General features: G+C 39.6%; 1 protein-coding gene across 3 annotated transcripts in view; it reads left to right on the top strand.

Annotated features, from left to right (window-relative positions):
* RASSF8 (Ras association domain family member 8) overlaps positions 1-17,169 on the top strand; it is an 85,521-nt gene that overhangs the window by 25,357 nt on the left and 42,995 nt on the right. For 2 of the 3 annotated variants that reach the window (XM_061359877.1, XM_061359887.1), the window contains exon 2: positions 14,025-14,110. The gene's annotated coding sequence lies outside the window, so the exon portion shown is untranslated. The remainder of the gene's footprint in view (positions 1-14,024; positions 14,111-17,169) is intronic. The other variant, XM_061359896.1, reaches the window with a different exon arrangement.

Here is a 17,169-nt window from a genome sequence, read left to right as displayed (position 1 = left end):
TCCAGCCCCCCTGCTATGGGCAGGGACACCTTTCCCTGGACCAGGCTGCTCAAAGCCTCGTCCAACCTGGCCTTGTGGCTGCCCCATCCCTGGCAGTGTTCAACTTCTCTGGGCAGCCTGTGCCAGTGTCTCACCACTCTTATAGTGAAGAATTTCTTCCGTATATCTAAGCTAAATCTCTCCTCTGTCAGTTTAAAGCTATTCCCCCTTGTCCTATCCGTGCAATGCCCTTGTAAAATGTCCCTCTCTAGACTTCTTGTGGGCCCCCTCTAGGTATTGGAAGGCTGCTGTATGGTCTTCCCAGAGCCATCTCCAGGCTGAAGCCCAACTATCTCAGCCTCTCATAGGAGAGGTACTCCAGCCCTTTCATCATCTTTGTGGCTTCCTCTGGACTTGCTCCAGCAGATCCATGTCCCTCTTGCACTGGGGGCTCCAGAGCTGAAGGCAGTACTCTACCTAATGTAAACCAATTTCAGTTAGTGTTAGGTAGGAGACGAGTTTGAAATGGAGTCACTTCTTAGCTGGATTGCTGTCAGCTTGCTACACTGGCAGTACTACTGGGGAAATGAAATAACCATTGGTCTGTTAATGACAAGCTGCCAAGAAAATGCTGATTTTAATGCATTTCAAAAACTTATTTATTAACAATTGCATAATGTATTAACAGTTGTTAACTCTGCAGCTTTGGTAGTGTGGGAGGCTTCACGCTAAAAGCTTATTTATTTATTCTCTTCATAAAGAACTCCTTTGAAAGTGACTGAACCAATGTTTTTGTCCTGTCTTTCATCTTAAACATATTGTGTAACAAAGAAGTAATCAACAGAATCACAGAATCATTAGTGTTGGAAGTGACCTCTGGGGATCATCCAGTCCAGCCCCCTGCCAAGGCAGGGCCACGCAGAGCAGGTTGCACAGGAATGTGTCCAGGAGGGTTTTGAATGTTCCCAGAGAGGGGAACTCCACAAGCCCCTGGGCAGCCTGTTCAGTGCTCTGCCACCCTCAGCATAAGGAAGTTCTTACTCATGTTGAGGTGAAACTTCTTGTGTTTTAGTTTATGGCCATTGCTCCTCGTTCTTTTTTCTGGGCAGCACTGAAAAGAGTCTGACACCATCCTCCTGGTACCCACCTTGGAGATATTGAGAGAAATAAGCTTTATATTTTCAAATGAAAACCAGGGAATGTCCTTTCTAAAATGTATCTAAATTAAAGTGAATAATAAGGGTACCAGCTGGTGGGATGTAAGTGCTGGGGTTTGATGTTTTTTGCTCTGCTACACATCAACTGTAGATAACTCTTCTTGTTCTTTTTGCTTAAAAAGTCTAGCTATCTCTTCTGAAGATCTGGGTTACCTAAATTTTCATTCCTGTTCTGAAAGTGTTTCTGTTGAAACAAACAAGTAATGGTTTTCTCTGCTATTGGCTGAGTGGCTGGAGACAGACCCTTTTGCCTTCTGGTGGAAAAGGCACAGCAAATATGGACATTCATCACATGTATGGTGAAGGTGGGACTACTGATATGTTTTGCCAAAGACAAAAAGATTTCCAAAAGCCTTTTCTGCCTTGCTGACCTCCTCTGCTGTAGCTGGGAGTACGTTGCTGGCATAGGTGGTGCCTGATGCCACTGGGCTCTTCCCTCTTTCTGGGGATGCTTGAAGAAAAGCAAGTTTCTGATTTATGCAAATGCCGATTTTGATGCCCAGTGTTAGGGGAGGTTTGGGAAGGGTTTGTTTTGGTTTTTTTTTCCTTTTTTTTCTTCTTCTTTTTTTTTTTTTTTTTTTTGGCCATGGTTATTTAGCATTTTGACACCGTTCATGCCTTTTTAACATTTGACCTGTTTTGACTATGCATGTGCAGTGTTATAAAAGCTGTGACAATAATCCCTGTGAATGTTTTTAAAAGCTTATTGAATGCTTGCTGACTATGTTTTTCTAGTCCTTTTGCAAGAATTATTAGCTTTCCTAATTTTGGGAGCAAAGTGCGTTTCATGTCAAATGATACTCTTTGGTTACAAATTAAAAGTGCTTCTGCCCAGCGGTGTTACCCATGCTTTCTTTTCACAGAGCATTCACTTGGCAAGTGAAGATTAGTGTTGCTGCCCTTGTGGCTGATTTGTAGAACTTTACTCCACAATTTATTTAATTAGCATCAGTTTCAGTTAAACTCTGATATTAGAAATTAAGAGAAGTCTCGACACAAGCAGTTGGTGCTGTGGCAGAAAACCACCCTTCATTCTGCACTATGGAATTATTTAGCTGTAGTTGATTAGGTGAAAGATTAACCCATTTTTGTGCCTCTGTCTGCAAAGAGAATGCTTAATCTCTGCAGCTGAATTTAATATTGTGCAACTGGTGTGTTAAATTATAAAAAGAGCTATAGGTTGATGCTTGTGATAGCTTTAAACAGTAACCACGCTAATGCTAAGTCAAATGAGTGCGTGCATTCTTGACATAATAATTAATCCTTAATAGTTGAGTTGTAGCTGTGAAAAAAAAAGAAAAACCAACAAACCACAACCAAAAACAGACCCCCCCACACCCCCCTGTGATAATCTGTATTCTTTCTTCCCAGTGGAAGTTTAGGTGCCTATATGGCATTTCCATAAGGACCTAGTATATGAAATAATGCTGATTTGAGGGCATTACGGAAGCGCTTTGTGGGCATTACAACTCCTTGCCTGATTTGGGAATGGATGCTGTCAACAGGCTAATTACTCTTTTGTGCTGTTCTCTTTGGAGGTAGGCTATCTTATGTCACTATGGGAATTAGTGTAGGGAAGGAGGAACTGGACAAATTCACTTTCACTGTTTGTCTTGACTAATCATAAAATCTGTGTGTGAATTTTTTTGTTCAGGTCACAACTAAAGAAGGTCATGGATACTGGGGAGCATTTAGGAGTACAGCAAAACTTTGTGATGAAGTGATTTGTGTAGATAAGAACAGTGTGGAGGTGGAGTCAAACCACCTTGTCTAGCACGTGGTACACCAGTGATGTAGGACAACTACAGATTGTTTTGCGAATGCCATCAATAATGCTCCTTGTTGCTCTTGCAGCATTATAAGCTGCCTTAACCTTGGAAAAAGTGAATCTGAATTAGGCTGAGGGAGGAGGGAAGAGGAAGGTATTATAAGAAGTAGGGGATAGAGGTGGTGAAGTGTCCTTCAACCGAGTAAGTTATCTTCTTGGAATACAGGGTGAAGTACCTGTTTTATTACATTATATCCATAGCATTTCAAAGGAGACTTGAGAGACTAAGGACTGACACACTGAGTTACAATAGTTTAACAAGCTAATACACTCTGCTGATCTGCGGTATTGTGCAGGTTCTTAATCCAATCTCATTCAAGGTAAAATGCTTTAGTATAAACTTCTTTTCTTGACTTTAAGCTAGTATACTTACTCATACTTAAGCTCATACTTACAAAAGGCCAAATCTGGCAACTGCTAGCTCATTAATACTCTACCTTCTTAAAGTTGGTGTTTGTCTCTATGCGTAGCAAGTTAAAGTAATTTTGAAACTTCAAAGACTTAACCTAAAGACATATGAATGTGAGCCTGTAACTTTCTAATCTGCCTTATTGAAAGAAGTCCAAAGAAATCTTGTCCAGTGTCCGTGTAATTCATACCACAGCCTGACTGTGAAACTGCTCGTGGTTAAGCTGTTAAATTCTTGACACAGTGTCTACATGCGATTGGGAGCCTTACTCTGGCCAGCGTGTGAGATGGGATACCGGGTTAGCTGAATGTGGTCTGACCTACAGCTAGTTTTTCTGGTGGTGGTGTTGGAAAAAGCAAGCAGTAGGTGTTTAAGGTATAGAGCTCTCCCTTTCTGTTTTGAAACATATAGACCAGGCATAATTGAAACACTGGCTTCAGCCCAGTGCTGGTGGAAATGCCAGTGCTATGCTCAATTCCATATTCCCTTTAGCAGGAATTATATTTGTGACCTCATTTAAGTTCTTCTCCTGTCAACTTCTCTTCACCTTCAGGTGGAGCAAAACCAGCATCTTGTATGTCATAGTGACCATGCACACACAATGTTAAAGACTCCTTTCTAAAAGATTAAAAATAAGGTGCAGCAAGATAGGAATGAGTGTTTTGGGTAACAGATGGGAGTTGAACAGGGGAACAGAAAATTGCATGTCTGAAAGCAGCTAACAGGCATGATAGGCTTTATTACTGCTTTTCTCTTTATCTTGAATCTCTCTGTTTGTTCTCCTAATGGCAGGAAGATATGAATCCTGCTTTTGAACTTTGAAGAAAAGCTTTCCATTTCCTCTGGCTGATGTTGAGCACTTGAATTTAAGTAATGAGTCTGATGATCCCCTACCAAAAGTAAAAAAATTGAAGTAGTAAATGGCTGTTTGACTGTAAGAAATGTCTTTGAATACAAACGGTGACCTTAACTGAATATAATTGCTTGACCTGACTCTGGAGTTAATGTGAGACTTCATTAGTCAGAAAAAATTAAAAAAGAGAGGCTTTCTTGACTGGAAGTCCTTATGAAGAAAAGGCTTTAGGGATATGAAGGTTGTCTGTTTCCAGTGTTCCAATGCTTGGAGAGTCTGGTTAGCCTAGGTTTTATTACGCTTATCTTCACTTCACTATACAGCATGCTTTTACCCAACTCCACTGTCTTTAATGCAACATACCTCTTTGTGGTTGGTTACATTTTTATTTGATCTAGTAATCTTGAGCAGTCATCCATAAAAATAGCGTCTCCCATCCCATAACTTGCATTTACCCTAAAGTGTAATTGTTTTGGTTTTTTAGTTTGGTTTTTCTTCCGCTTTTCAAAGAATAAAAGTATTAAATGGTAGGGGTCATGAAAACTGTCAGAAAACTTGGTTTTAGTGTTTTCATTATGGCCATAGTAAATTTTTTACATTTAACAATCAGAGTGCTTTGAGATGTGAAGAGGTTGATTTAAGTGATAGCACCAGCCTGTACCAGAAGCTGAACTGTAGAACTTCTTACAGGAGAGCAGAAGCAGTGAGTTAATAATCTGCCAGACTCAGGTTTATTTTCTCATAGTGATGTTCTAAAAAAATGTAGCAACTTGTGATCAGTCTTAAACTTCTGCTTAAGTGAATACCATCTTTATACATTTAGGGTTTGTTTAACTTCATAGAAAAATCTTCAGGATTGGGTTCTTCCTGTAGGCAGAATGTCTTGAGATTTGCCTGTCTTTTTTTGCCTTTCCGAAATGAACAGCCTGACATTTTCTGTAGTAAGTTACTGAGCACATCTGATTTTTCTGTACTTTTAAGGTAGGATCTTTAAAATTAGCCCTGGGGTTTTTTGGTGGTCCCCCCCCACAACTGGCAGGGACAAAAACCAGTAATCCTAGGTGATCTAAAGACAGTCATGCCGTTCTTGTGAGCAAGGAACGTTTTCATTCATTGTAAACCTAATGTAATCTTGAACTATAAAGTGTTGCTTTCTTCTTAATCACTAGCGCTTTTTAAATGTTGACTTATGTTGCCAATGACATAAGTTTTGTAGTAGATAAAGCCATGCTATTTACCTTTACACTAGCAAAATAAATAAAATTCAAAGACTTTAATGGTGTAAATTGCCTCTTGGGCATTTCCTGGTCACTGGTACTTAGTTGGCCCTGGTTCTACAGGTTATAACTACCAGTAAGTATCTAACTAGAAGTCACCATTCCTTCTGAAACTGTTGTGGGACTCTTCCTTTCTGCAAGGTTTCTCCTAAGTTAGTGTCTTTACTAAGACAAATGCCATGGTTTTAGTTACTGCTGTGTGAGATGGAGGTAATGGCTTGTGATGGAGAAATACATTTTTCTCTCTCTCATATTTGTCTTACACTTGCACCTATGTGCAAGGTGCAGGCATGCTTGAAATTCATCTCACTGGGAGGATTGCTTCCAGAGGATTGATTAAACTTCTTGTGAAGGAGTGCAGCAAAAATCAGCTTTCTGTTTGTCTTCCATTTGACCCACTGCTAATTGCAAGGAAAGTGAAAGGTAGTTTGGCTTCTATTGACTATATAATGAAGTAGAAATTAAAGCTCAAAACAAAAAGAAATCTGTAATTATGTGATTGTGTAAAGGCAGTAATTGTTCTAAAATGTTTATTCCTTTGATTAGTAACAATAAAGAAATGGTGTATTATAACTCCACTACTAACATCTTCTCACACACTCCGGGAGGGGGAACATGGCGACACAGGATACACAGATGTTGGTTGAAGGTCTGGTGGAGGGTACTCGTTTTCAACAAGGACAAATGCTTGGAGAGAAAGCTAGAAATCTGCAAACTTTCAGGGCTAACTTTGCTCTCTGCAGGTGCCATCTGTGACTGGTTTTACAACCAGGAAATGCATAGCAGCTGTGTACTTCAGTATTTTACCTATTATCCACTGTCTGCTTCCAGTTAGATACATACGAAGTTCATTTTATAGAAGCTGACTATTTGCAGACACAAGTTACCTGAAAGTAACTGCTAGTTAGAGAACTTGCTGTATTATTCATATACTGAAATTGACTTACGTTGAGCATGGTCCAACATATACAACAAGATGATCTGTTCTATTTTCATATGCACAAAAAAACTTAAACTAGCAAATTTTTTTATAACTTCTTTTGAAATAGAGATCTCTTAACATATTGCTGATAACATAGAGTCTCTTTGTCCCTTGAGCCCTTTAACTTCACCTGCAAAGGCACAACCAAGACGTGGGCTTTCTGACATCTTTCATGACTGGAAATTTTTTGTCTTGGTGTTGTCCTCTCCTTGTAAATGAACATCAGCATGCACTGGGAGGAGTTCACCGGTTCTTTTTATCCTCGCAGCAGTGGTGAGCCATACAGAATAGCTTGCACTGTAGTTTCATTGGCTTGTACATATTGCTAGGCTGTGAATTTTGAGCTTTTGGCTCTTATAAATCTGGATTTGATTCCTGACCCATTCACTGTAAATTGAGGGGTGCCATGTAGGACAGGAAGAAATGGAGGAAGTAGGTAAAATGGCATGATTTTTGGTTGCAGAGCTGACTTCTGTGTTAATGTCAATGCACCTACATGCATTTGAAATAGGGTAAAGATGTGCTTGTGCAATCAAATATGACAGCTGTTGTGCACTGCGTGCGAGGTGGCAATTGCAAAAGAAAGCACTGCAGGCCTTCAGAAAAGGGGAAGGTTCTCTCTCCTGCCAGTTTTTGCCACTGCTGAGCACTGTTTTAAGTAGTTCATTCACTTTTTTCTGTGCAATTATAAGAAGGCTGGAGTGTGTGTGTTGTTAGGAGTGGCTTTTAACTTTTTGCCATGGAAAGGTAATTGAAGTTAACATTTAAACCCTCTGGGAAATTCTCTCTTGAATAAGAATTTTCTTGAATTGAAAGGGTTAGTTGGAAATGCAGGGCGATGCCTAATACTACTGTTAATGTTAAAGACAAAACTGAGTTGAAACTGGATTTTGTTGCTGTTGGTTTGGGTTAATCCTAAACTGAACCAATTTGAATTTACAAATAATCTGCAGTGACTGTTTAATTCTGATGTATTAATTATTTTCTGTTCCTGGTGTGGTTTCTAGAAACTGAATACACTTCCTGGTAACTTAAAACCCAAAAAAAAAAGACAGTAGAGATATGAATACACAGAACTAATCCTGTGTTACCTCGGTTTCTTTCTCTTCTTCAAATACGCTTTCTCTTACATGCTTTCCTGAGAATCAGGGCAAGCTATTTAGTAATACATAGGCATGGCAAAAGTTTGATGCTGTGTTTGAAGAATTAATAGTCAAGGGTGAATTTGTGGTTGGTTTCAAATGGTAAGGTGGGCATGTAAAGCGGTGGAGTCTAGTTGTACTTTACAGAGGAGGTTTTAGCTGATTGTGAGCAGAAAAGACTATCGGCAAAAAGAAATTTTCAACAAAGCAAGTTCTTGCTGTGACTTCTCATCTCTGCTTCTGTTGCATAATTACCTTGTGAAATGAGCCTGAATGCATCTAACTACAGCTGCATAGCCAAGGCAGTGTTATCCAAGGGGGGGGTCTCTGATCAGAAGTCTGCAGGAACCTTGCACTTCTGAGACTGTTGAAGGAATCAAATAAAGGCATGCTTGCTGTCAGGAAGTGTAGCATGGCAATGCCTGCTCTCAAGAAAACACTTGCTGTCGAGGAGAAAACTACCAGTTTCTGTGGCAGAAATTACCCTAGTATTCTTCCAGATGGAGTACAGAATATGTGAGGAGATGAGTAGTGAGTGTAGGATGTGCAGCCTGTGGATGAATCTTGATGGCTTTCTGTTGTATCAGCATGCCCTTTTGATCTTGGGGTAATTGTTACAGTAGTCTTTAATGACAGATGTTGCCATCTAGTTCAGAGGAAGAGAAAACAAGGTGCTCTACCTTGAAAGATGCTACTTTACAGGATGATGTTCTCATAGCTTATGTGTTGGGGGTCTCTTGGATATGTTGTTTAAACAGAAAGAAAATAAATCACTTCAAGTGTTTTTCTTTCTCTTTTCTCAAACAACTGGAACTATAAAGGTTTAAAACCATATTAAATGAATTCAAGCCTGTTGCTCATGGAAACCAAAGTATGGAAAGCGAGTCTTCTTCACATACTTGCAAGGCAAAAACTGACAGGCAGAACTTTAAAGATCATGATAAAGACTTTCTTTTTTTTAATATAAATATCAAGCTGCATTATAATTTTCATTTCACTCTTTTTGATCTATTTATCAGCACAATTTTTGTAGCATTGCTTTTCAACACTTCAGGTAGACCTCAAAGAACTAGGATACCATGCTTGTGGAGTGACGAGGGAGTAACTTAGGGTTGGATTTGAAGAGATTATTATTCAATTATTTTTTTTCTCTCTTCTTGAGAAGAACTAAATAATAGTAACAAACAGGCAACCTTTTTTGACTGATGAAAGGGATGTTAGTGGTGTTGCTCCTGCATACCACAGGATATGGTTTTAAAAAACACTCAAAATGATGTCAGAATCACAGACATAGGCTGCTCATTCATCTGTGACCACAGGCTAGTGGTAACGTAGACAGGACTTGAGGTGAGTGCTCCAGACAAAATGATGTGGTGAAGTCAAGGTTGGAAGATTCCTCTGACAATTCTGTTTAAGGTGTTAAGTTGCTCTGGGGAAAAGAAAGAATAAACTTATGTGATCTTGCTGTGACTGGCTACATTCTACAGTTAAGTGAATACATGAACAAGTGACTACTTTAGTGAAGACACAAACAGGTTGATGCTCTTTTTATTCTCCTAATAATGTGTCTTGCTTCCAATTTGGGCCGGTCTTGTTCCCACAGGTAAAAGCAGTAGCCAAAATAGACTCATACAGATACTGTTACTTTGGGAGCACATGTCTATCGATAGGGTCAGAAAGGACAGAATAGTGAGATCACAGGAGAGTCTTTTCCTCCTCTCCACTGGTATACTTGTAAGTTTTCTTGTCAACCTTTCCTTCAGTCCATTTTGACGCTTGATGTGAAGAAACTATCTCACACCTGCAAAGCTTTGTACTACAGGCTTTTTAATAAGACTTCAAGCAAGGATGCTGCTTGTACTGATTGATTTGTGATAGGGAAGCTTTTCTTATTAGGAGCTAAAAGCCAACCCCAGATTTATTTTTACATAGGTCATTATGTAGTTGCTGAAGGATAACTTTTGATTAATGGCAGTAAGATAATTGGGACCATCTGACACAAATGTGGTGAAAGGCCACCCTAGCTTGCAGCACCTGATCTTCCTCACTACTCTGTCCTAAACAAACGTACCTTTTGACACTACCTAAAGGCATTTACAAATCCATCTGTACTTTGGTCATGGTGGTGTAACTTTTCAGGTTGTAACCTCAGGGCTAATAATTCATAGTGGTAGGCTTCATCTGGTATCTCTGGTCTTTCAGAATTGTCATTACCTTGATAGAAACATAAGCTAACGTCGTCTGTCTCCCGTTACCCTGAAGAAGTGACCAGACTGTTCTGACCTCGTTAAAACTACAGAAGTGTCTCCTTGGAGATAATGACTCAATCTTCTGAGATTACTTTTTCCATATATATTTTTTTTTCCTTTGTGGCTAATTGCTACTTTACTTCAACAAAGACAGAAAGGGCTTTCATTTGAAAGGTTTCCTGCTTGTAATCAAGAATGCTGCTTTCCTGTAGTTTTTTAAAAAAGGGAAAAAAAAAAAAAGCTGAACTTGTGAAAAGCCAGTCCTTGTTTAATGCTGTGTCTCCTTAAGGTCTTTATCAGTATCACAAACTGCTTTGTGTTTCTCCCTATTTCAGCAGAGGATTACTTTGGTTCACATTAATTGTGACGTGGTTTTGGTCTTCCAGTAAGCTATGGAACAGCTGTAAAAAATGAAAACAAAGTATGATTTAAGATAAAAAGTTTTGTTACCATGCCAGTGCTGTTTTCCTTCCATGTTAGTGAAAGGGTCACAGCTGCCTTAGAAATGTGTAACTGAAAGAGACCACCGGAGTTTGAAAGTAATATCTTGTTCCTCCCAGTCCTCCTTCCACACTGCAGACTATTGAGTAGTGAAACTTCAGTGAAAGAAGTCTTGGAAAAAAGGTCAGAGGGAACAGATCTACAGAACAGATATTTTGCATTTTCATATTCTTTGAAGTGGTGAGTGACACATGAACCTTTGTCCTGTCTGCTTTGATTGGTAATGCCGTCATACAAGCAGATGGTGAGTTGTCTCTTGGTTCTCCCTTCTTCCATCATCAGTAGGAAACCATGTCCTTCTTTGCTGCGTAGGCTCCAAGGTGTGGTGCAAATAGTTGATTTGGATAAGGATAACGGACTCCACACGTATCTCAAAGTGACATCTTAAGTACAGGAGTGGTCTGATTTTGCAGTAAAGAAAAAAAAAGCTTGTTAAACCAAAGAAAATTAGGTCTTTGCTTCTTATCTCTTCAGTGCTCTTGAATTCTCAGCCTTGTATTCTGTGATCCTATTGATCAAGTAGGAAGAAAGGGAATGCCTTGCCATACTTTGACTTTGTGTTTGCCCAACAGTGTATATATATTCTTTATGAACAGAGTTTTACCCTGCAGCAGTATGAAGCTGCAGGGCATATTCCTGTACACACTGGCACTGAGCAGCAGAATTGAAGCTGAGCACTCTCAAGTTTGTTTGATTTGGTGAAGTAGTGGCACTGTTTCAAGTTTGGTTTTAATTCTCCTCTTCCCTCTCCACAGGAGAGTGGTATTGTCCCAACTGCAGGAAAGGGAGCTTCCCACCTCTAAGAGCTAGAAATCTTGTTCTTCTTTCTGTGCTTCCTCTCTGCCATAGAGTTCCTTGTGTGTGCAGTGTTTATTTCATCATGATCAGAGAATAACACGATCACTTGCACAAATTTAGCAGTTTGTAGATACAAAATAGATTATGTAGCGTGTTGTGTGGAATTGGTCATCTTGGTTCACCTTACTTAAGAAATCTGGGAAAGTCCTTTATTGTAGTGTCTTGCAAGAAATTCTTACTTTCAGCTACTTGTGGCCTACTTCTGGTATTTGCATGTATGCACCTCCTCAGAGCCGTGTAGGAATAGAAATTACTTGTAACACCTTTCTTGTTCTACTTACTTCTGTTAATCAAATAAAAAAACAATAAGCAAACAACAACTTCTGTTATTTTGTTTCTTGACGCAGTATTCTAGGGAGCCTCAGCAGCAGTTTATACTATATTCTTACTAACAGATTCAATGAGGCTGGCTCCTTTCTTGTTGGCTTGATTGACTTCTCTATTCCCATATCTTTTTGCACTTTAACATGTCAGGATTTCCTTCTACTGATAAAGTACGTACTGGAATCAGGGCTGCAGTGTAGGAACAAAGGAGATTTTAGTATTTTGCTTGTGACTTTCATAAAATAAAATACATAAACCATCTCCATTAAAATGTCTGGATTCATGAAGGGAAGGAAAGAAAAAAGGAAAGACTTTTCCTCCAGCAGTGGCTTGATTAATGGATTTATTGTTTATACAGAGTTTGTCAGGAAGCCATATGGCTTGAGGAAAACAAAGAGGAAGTGGCTGATGTTGGGAATCTGATTTAATAGGGGTCCCTAAGGACAGAATGTGGCTCTTATCCTTATTCCTTCCCACTCAGTTTGCAAAGTGGTCTGAGAAGAGCTTTACTGCTTCAATAGAGCTAAAGAGAATGTGTCTTTGTTTGAGTGGACCCTACTGCTGGACCAGCATCGCAGCTACTCCATCCTAAGGTTAAAAATCCACTATTCTTTGCCTGTTGTGTAAAGAATTCTGGAGTAGTAACAAGGAGTAGTAATGGTGTACTTGTATCTGGCAGTTGATCAGTTTCCAATAGATAAAGACAACTTCAGCATCTTGAAGCTGAGCTCTTATAGTTTGTGGTGAGATATTCACTCACTGCCTCTCCCTCCACCAGCATATTCAAGCATATATGTCTCTGGATTAACTGAGTCACCATCTGTATTCTACAACCAGACTTATTTTCTTAATCTAATGTATATGTGGGTATTGATAAGTAACTGGAGTTCAAGTACTGTTGCTTTAACCTTATGTGGTGGATTAAAGAAATGGTCAGCATTTTCTAAGACCGTTTGACTCTACTATGTGGTGAATACACCCAAGCAGAGAATCTAAAGCAATATTCTATAATGTAGCTGCAAGCAAATACATTAAGAATGCTTAACAAGCACTTTTTCCTTATATGAAATCACAGCTTCTCAGCTGAGAGGCATAAATTCACCGAAAACTGGTTATGGTAATTTCAGAGTTAAAATAAAAGGCTCATGTGAACCACTAGTAATTGTTAGTAGGTCAACAGAGTGCAAAGCACAAAACATAACACAAAAACATATTCTGGCGCCTGAGGAATTTAATGAATATTGGTTTGTGAGTGACAGCTACATTTTCAGCCTGTGGTGGGGAAAATGATTTGATACGTACCTGAGTTCTCTGGAGCTGCTGAATATCCCATTATTGAGAAGTAATTCCTATAGGGCTTTGATGCATAGTGTGTGTGGTGTAGTATTTTACAACAGGCGAGTCCTTTCTTTTCCGATCTTTAAGAGGTTTTTGTTGTTTTCCAGACCCTTAGAACATGCTTATGACAGAGTTGGTGCATATTGAGTCTTTTCCTGTAGCTCTGACAAGTACTAGGAGGAAAACAGTTCGTCTTGTGCAAAATTCAGTGGCTGATAGCAGTGGAAGAGGAGATACTAAAAGACTAGAGGAAAGATTTTCCTAATTTAGTTCTATTCTTCTATGCTTCTGTCAAACTGAAAAGTTCCCATTTAGTATTACACTTTTAGATACGTTCCTTTAAAATATAATTCAGAAAGCATTTGGTGGTGAAAGTTTTAAAAATAACCACTTCTCACATGTTTTTGGCTTTGACAAAGTACTAGGCACTGTTTGTAAATCTGTCACAATGATGCTGTTAAACATCACTGTAGTAAGCATCCTTCCAAGCTGATTAACGTTACTCTTAATCAGCAGTTTGGGATTTGTTACCCTTTGCCTAGTTTGTTTGACTTCATGTGCATGCATTGGCCATGATTCATTGCAGCAAGGGAGTCAGGGTATGCAGTTTGAGAGCTCTTGGAGATTTTCTCATCTGGAATGCCTCCAGTTTGAGGATTATTTTCCTTAAAAAGAAAATTAAGGAAGAAGATTATTTCACAGTCTCCTGTATTTGTAATTTAGCAGTGATAGATGCTTGTGATTACCTAATACAGTGCTTAGGTTTTTTTCTAATGTTCTCGAAAGCCGTTGAAATGTTGTTTACCACACTTAGTTATTTATAGTAGGAAAGTCACACCCGGTATAAGAAACAGCAAATGAAGTGAAGTATCCTAGATTGCTTTTGAACCCTCTTTTAACAAATTAAATACTGTTTCTGTATAACAGGCTATTATATATTACCTGTAGGTGCTAGGTGAACACTGTATTTTCCGAAGCATTAAAGGGAGGAGGAGGATAGGGCTTTCTTTACCCTCAAGAAGGCAGTTTTAGTAATGTGTAGTGATGTCTCAATTTTTGTCTTCTAGCAGCTGAGCTTGTCAGCAGCATTGACACCTATGCCTGGAGTGGGAGATTGCGCTGAGCTGACGTCTCTGTCTACCTTCATCTGCAGGTAAGAAGTTATTACCAGAACACTTCAAATAAGAGTTTTTCTTCTTTCTTCTGAAACTAGTTGCACGTAAAGCATGCCATGAGCTCTAAAGCTTAAAGAACTTCGTAAATGCATACTCATTACTCCCCTAACCTGTCTCTGGGGAGTGTGCCCTGAATGAGAGGAGACTCTTGGCCCTGGCTCCTCTAATTTTCAGGTCTTCTTGGGCAGCAGCTCTCAGTGCCAGCAACAGCTGCCATGTAACTTGTAGGTTAGACAATCAGCACATGGGTTTGGGGATTCCAGGCTGCAGCTGTACCGTAGATGTGCTTGGAGCAGAGGGCCCCGATTCCCTTTGGTTCCATAGAGTTCCTTGCTTCATTTGGGGAGAGGGACATTTTCTTCCCCCTTCAAATAAAGTTCTGCAGAAGTACTGTAACGGTTTAAAACACCCCCACCCCAAGCAATCCTGCAGTCCAGCTCTTTCATGTTCTTAATGTGAGCATTCACTTGGAACACAGTGCTGGATATAAGGTGGTCTGATAGCTCAGCAAGTCAGACTTTGCCAAAAATCCAGAAGAGATGTCAGGGAATGAAAATAGTAGCAGGTAATGTTTTTCTTGACAAAGTGATTATTTTCTTATAGAGGAGAATTATCAGAACTTAGAATTCAATGCTATAAAAATATATAGTATCAGATTATGCATTGGTATTACTTTTCATATTGCTTTGATTTCTTTATGGGTTTTTTTTTCCACAAGTTCTCCTTTTTATGATGTAAATGAAACTGGTGAAGCTTGTCTGGCTTGTCGCAATTTACAGACTTTGCTTAATGCTATCTTGTCATAGAATCATAGAAGAGTTAGGGTTGGAAAGGACCTCAGGATCATCAAGTTCCAACCCCCCTGCCATGGGAAGGGACACCTCGCTCTAAACCATATCACCCAAGGCCTCCTCCAACCTGGCCTTGAACACTGCCAGGGATGGAGCATTCACAACCTCCCTGGGCAACCTATTCCAGTGCCTCACCACCCTAACAGGAAACAATTTCCTCCTTATATCCAATCTAAACTTCCCCTGTTTAAGTTTTAACCTATTACCCTTTGTCCTATCACTACAGTCCCTAATGAAGGGTCCATCCCCAGCATCCCTGTAGGCCCCCTTCAGATACTGGAAGGCTGCTATGAGGTCTCCACGCAGCCTTCTCTTCTCCAGGCTGAACAGCCCCAACTTTCTCAGCCTGTCTTCATACGGGAGGTGCTCCAGTCCCCTGATCATTCTCGTGGCCCCCTCTGGACTTGTTCCAACAGTTCCACGTCCTTTTTATGTTGAGGACACCAGAACTGCACACAATACTCGAGGTGAGGTCTCACAAGAGCAGAGTTAAAGGGGCAGGATCACCTCCTTCGACCTGCTGGTCACGCTCCTTTTGATGCAGCCGAGGATACGGTTGGCTTTCTGGGCTGCAAGCGCACACTGATGGCTCGTGTTCATTTTCTCATCGATCAGGACCCCGAAAGGCCTTATCCACAGGGCTGCTCTGAATCTCTTCTCTGCCCAGCCTGTCGCTGTGTCTGGGATTGCTCCGACCCAGGTGTGTCCTAGGTACATGTCATCTTTTAAGTGGCTAGACTTCTCTACGAGTCACACCTCCTTCTGCATTTTTTTTTGTCTAGAATACCATCTTAGAACTCTCTTCTACTGCAAATGCAATATTTGTAGTAGTGTTCTGTTGATAATTGAAGCAGGTAAGGGACCAATACAACTAAATAGAATAATATACTTTGGTCATTTGCCAAAATGATCACAACCATAAATAAAGGTACAGTAGCTTGTTCTTATTACAGGCTTATTACAGTTTGTTCTTATTACAGGCTGAAGCACACCATCACTGGGGCGCGTCCAGCCCTGTAAGGACAGGCAGTTAAGATTACATGTCTGAAAATACTTACTTTCATTGTCTTTACTAAGGTGTAGAATGTTAATTGATAGATATATATATATATGCATGTATAAAATGCAGTCTGTAGATTATATAGGAGCTTTGCTGAAGTGTAGCATATGTGTGTATGAATAGATACATATGTACAGCATTAAAAATGCTGTGTAGCCTTGGAGTCTAGCTTTAGAGGCTAACACTGCCTTAAATTGTTTTGTATTTGGGAGGTCTTTTGGTTATTCATTGAAGTACTTTCAGTCTCACATTCTAGGCGTGTTATCTGTCTGTTTCATATAAATCAGTTTATCACTTCTAAAGCAGGCACTTACAGAGTATTAATTGCTGCCCACAACCAACATCTGCTAAAGAATATGATGATTCTATATGGTACAGTAGTACAAGCAATGAAGATAATCCTGTTGACTTAAACAGCATGCTGAATTTGTAAGACACTGGTCTCTGTATTTTTCACAGCCAGAGCATGCATATATATATATATATATATATGTATATGTATATGTATGTATGTATGTTAACCTGTAACTCCAGGAAACTGAGAATGTGGTGGTATTGAGTCAGGTTTTCTTCTGCCAAGTTAAAACATGTTAAGTATTTATTGTGACTATATTTGAGTAAATTCCTTTCAGTGGAGCAAGTCTGTGGCTAGCTGCCAGGTGACTAGATTGTCAGTCCTTTGTCACTTTAAAACACATCGTATGAGTTATGCTATTTTAATGATTTTCTTGTATGAAAACAAGAGGTATCGAGGTTCCTGCTGAAGATTTGTCAAGGTGGTGCTTGCCCATCCTCACAGGGGGAGTACCTTCACTTGTATTGAGTAAACCAAATTTTTCTTTATGAGCATCGCTAATCTAATTTGCAATTATGTAACTTCTTTTTGCTGTCTATTTTGGGGCATGAAACAAAGGATCAGCCTATCGTATGTGGTTTATTAAAACACTTCTGCCCTGCTGAAATAATTTTTTGTACTTTCAGAAGAATCCAGTTATATTCGTTACCAATCAATAAATAAAATCACAAAGAAAACCACTATTATACCCATACATAAATCTGTGGTACCCACGTGTTTTGAATTGGCTTTGCAGTTTGGTTCCTTTATCTCAAAGAGAAGAGAGGAGAA

This window comes from Neopsephotus bourkii, unplaced genomic scaffold (genome assembly GCF_033783945.1).
Source record: "Neopsephotus bourkii isolate Nb327-2 ecotype Australia unplaced genomic scaffold, CSIRO-AGI_Nbou_v1 NB_107, whole genome shotgun sequence".
NCBI lineage: Eukaryota > Metazoa > Chordata > Aves > Psittaciformes > Psittacidae > Neopsephotus > Neopsephotus bourkii.
Note: the sequence above shows the minus strand (reverse complement) of the source record. Positions and strands in the feature narration are given on the sequence as shown.